The sequence below is a fragment of the Mandrillus leucophaeus genome, unplaced genomic scaffold (genome assembly GCF_000951045.1).
Source record: "Mandrillus leucophaeus isolate KB7577 unplaced genomic scaffold, Mleu.le_1.0 Scaffold102, whole genome shotgun sequence".
In the NCBI taxonomy this organism is placed as follows: Eukaryota; Metazoa; Chordata; class Mammalia; order Primates; family Cercopithecidae; genus Mandrillus; species Mandrillus leucophaeus.
In genome coordinates, this window is record NW_012098321.1 from 28,059 (window position 1) to 32,342 (window position 4,284).

Sequence of the window (4,284 nt, forward strand, 5' to 3'; positions counted from 1 at the left end):
AAATAGGAACACTTTTACACTGTTGGTGGGAGTGTAAATTAGTTCAACCATTGTGGAAGACAGTGTGGTAATTCCTCAAGGATCTGTAACTAGAAATATCATTTGACTCAGCAATCCCATTACTAAGTATACACCCAAAGGATTATATATTTTGCTTTGTCCTGGCATCTTAAAAGAAATTTTGAACATGAAGTTTTTTTTAATGACTCAGACTCATTATCATCAATTATTACACTATACTGCAGTCTAACGATGCCCACAGGGACAATTACACTATGCGGAGCTGTTTGCCGCTGCACCTACGTGGCCTTAGAATGCTGTGCATTCGGTTTTGGTTTCTGACCTTGATGCATTTTCTCTTTCTTCCATTGTTTTTAGCAGTGACTTCTCAATACTGTCAGATGTTGATCACAATTGGTCAGTTCCACAATTGTTCTTAATTTGGTCCTCCTACCAAAAAACAGCTTGACATCCTTTTAAAAATAGTGTGATACAACAATGAACAAATATCCATAAACATTATGGTACACGTTTTGGCTCCTGAAAAAAATACTATTACTTGTTTTCATGCTTGCAGTTATGTTTCAGAGAATGAGGCTGGCTAGGAAGTCTGACCACAGATAATCGTGACAAGGATATTGCGATGATAGTGACAATGACAATTACCACAACTAATTGAGACACTGGGGGAAGTGTGTAACGAGCTCTTCACAATTATATGAGGTAGATAAACTACAATCTTATTAATATTTTACAGAGGGGGAAATTAAACTTAAACTTAGAAAGATTAATCTGACTGTGGTTACATGCTAGTAAGTGGTGAACTGATACTTGAGCCCAGGCCTATACCGATTCTCTATACTGCCTGCAAGGTCAGTATCTATATTTATATTTTAAAAACAAATGATGGCAACTTAGATGCAAAGCATTAAAAGAAACAAGGTTACCAAATTTTAACTATGTAGATTTATTTAATAAATTTGTATTTTGCTTTACTGAGCCTGATATTAAATGACGCTTACTTTGTTTATTCCTCTACTACTTCAAATCAAGGAGATATTATACAATTTTGCTAAGTGATAATATCATACTAATAGTTGAGGTTTATAAAATTATCACTGCTAATACAAACTAAATTGAGTATTAATACTGTATTTAAGCTATGAAGTTATAGTTGTCCTTATTAGATTTGACTTACTGCTTAATTTATTTGGTAGTTTGGTAGAATCTGATTCGTTGTGCATCTCCTAAGGCACATTTTGGGACCCAGACATAGCCTTAGTGACTGGTTTTTATCCATCCTGCATGTATGCTGCTTTGGTATGCACAGTGAATGAACACTTTAAACTAATTGTATGACATTTTAACATGTGGAGGTTTCATATAAAATGTGGGTTCCTGACTTAAATAACTAGAAGATGTGGCTCCATGGGTCCACATTCTCAACATGAAAGCAACTGACAATTGTATTCAAAATGGTTTGTGAATGGCAACCACCTCAGAGGAGATCCGTTTGCCAGGTTGCCAATGAGAACCATCTGGCCTGCTTCTCTCGGTTACCTCCCTCGTTTGCGAGTCCTGCTTTTATCCTTTAGTAAAACTCTGAAAGTATAACTCCAAACTTTCCATGATATTCTATATTCTAGCTTGTTGCACATTTTCAATTGTGTGATTTTATGCAGTCTGAACCACTGCCCTATGGCACATAAATAATAGCATTATGGGCCGGGCGCGGTGGCTCAAGCCTGTAATCCCAGCACTTTGGGAGGCCGAGACGGGCAGATCACGAGGTCAGGAGATCGAGACCATCCTGGCTAACACGGTGAAACCCCGTCTCTACTAAAAAAATACAAAAAACTAGCTGGGCGAAGTGGCGGGCGCCTGTAGTCCCAGTTACTCGGGAGGCTGAGCCAGGAGAATGGCTAAACCCGGGAGGTGTAGCTTGCAGTGAGCTGAGATCTGGCCACTGCACTCCAGCCTGGGTGACAGAGCGAGACTCCGTCTCAAAAAAAAAAAAAAAAAATAGCATTATGAGTTCTTTATACTTGAAACTGAAACTCAAATGTAAGCAGCTTGTTTCAAGAGCAGAGAGGTAAAGATCATCCAATTCTAAAACCACCCACTTTATATTGTGTATTAAATCATCAATTAATCGTAATTCTATATAGTATACATGATTATTGCTATTATTCGTGTTGTAATTAGTATTTTGGGGGAAAACATCTTATGTGGCTTTCTTCACTGTATTCAATACTAAAGAACAGGAATCTATCATATCACTTTGCAGTGTCGCCTCCATGGCAAGCATGATGGTGAAAAGTTTATGAGAGACTGAGAGACACAGAAAAAGACAGAGAAAGAGAGATCAAGAGACAGGGAAAAAAAGATAGGTATTTTACTTTAAATAAAATATATTCCATGAGACACAATAAATTATTAACTTTCCTTTCACATTTAATATGGAAACAACAAATATATCACTAAAATTAAAAAATAAACAACTATTCCAAATGTCACATGGTTGGAAAGACAATGGAGAAAAGTTAGTGAAGGAACATGTGACGGGGAAGCACAGGAGGGACTGGATGAATTATTTTATATCAAGTGGTCTGAGAAGCATGTAAAGCACCTAATGCTTCAAAACTGCATGAATGAATGTAAGACAGTAACCATCATGAATATCATAATCTCACAAAGACAAGGGAACCCACCTGGACAGCTCATCGGCCTCCTTCACTACTCTTAACACAGTGTTAAGAACACAGCTCCGGTCTCAGAAAAGTTGGCTACCATGCTGTTTTGTTTCCTAAAGCACTATGAGAAAATGTAACTGTAACTGCCCCCAAGTTTTCCTGATGCGTTGAGTAGACAGAATTTGAAAGGGTATACGATAAAAGTCTTATCTTGGGGAGACAGTTAAACCCAGAAGTAGACAGAGAACCAAATCCTCTGGCTATCGGCTTCTCTTGCATATGTTGAAAGAAACAGAAGGAAGACCAAAGATCCAGGGTACAACTTAGTAGTGATGATTCAACATTATACAGTGTGGATGGGAAATGGAAAAGTTAGATAAAAATCTGCCTGATCACTAATCTAAGTTAATGGGAATAAGGCCCTCAAAGACGAATAATTTTATATTACTTATATATATATATATGGAAGCTTTCAAAATTATAAGAAATACCTATATTTTCTGAAAGTAAGTGGCTCAATGTAACATCAGTTATTTATTTATCTGCAGCATAACACTAAGGAAATCATTCAGCTAGAAAACCATGAAATATCTCTTCATAACTTCAAAACTCCTAGTCCATTCTGTAGAAAACAGACATGCTTAAACAAGCTGTTTTGTTATACCCAGACAAAAACAGAAAAATTGATTTTTTCCCACTTTTAACCTGCTTATTTTAAAAGGTCATAAACAAAACCATTATTATTATAGATACCACATAATTCCCAGACTTAAATGGTAATCACTTGAATAGGAACCTTAAGACCATTTTCACAAGTACGCACCAACCACTGTTTCAAGTGAAAGAGAAGAAAACAGATGTTTTAGGGCAATGAGCAGCATTTAAACTTAAGGTAAACTACCCAGTAGAACTGTCCTCTTCAGCATGAGTCTGAATTTGAGAAGGTGAATGTTATAGGTGAGTCAGACATAAATACTCAAGATACTTTCAAAATATCCCTGTGCACCTAAATTTTAGGCTTGTGGGGCATAAATGAGGCAGATAATACCAGGAACCAAGTTTATACAAAGATGGTAAATCCTTACTCCTGTGCTACACTCTGCATCAATAGAAACTTTTCTGCTAGACTGAGTAATCTCATAAACCCTGTGAGAGAAGTTATATTTCTACTATTCAAACTCAAATCCAGACAGATTAGATTGATACAGCAACTTTCTTAATCTCTTTTACAGAAGAGAATTAGTCTGTCTGAATTTTGAAGCTAGCTACTTTATTTGAAAGACTAGTAGATTTAACTGTTCTCCTTAATCAAGCTGAAATAAGATTCTGGTTTTAACAAGGAATAAATGCTGAAAGGGAAAGAAAAATACTAAGAAAAAAAGAAGACTTTTAATGGGACACCCAATACTCTCAAAAGTTATTAACAATCATACCGTGAGATTATAATATTCTCAATGAAGAACAGGTTATAAGTTACTGCTTATTTTTTACTGTCTGACTCCCTTGGAATAGTTAGCTGTTTGCTAAATTATGTCCAAAATGTCTTTTAATCATCCATCATTTGTTTTCTGGCTTTTTTTTTTTTTTTTGA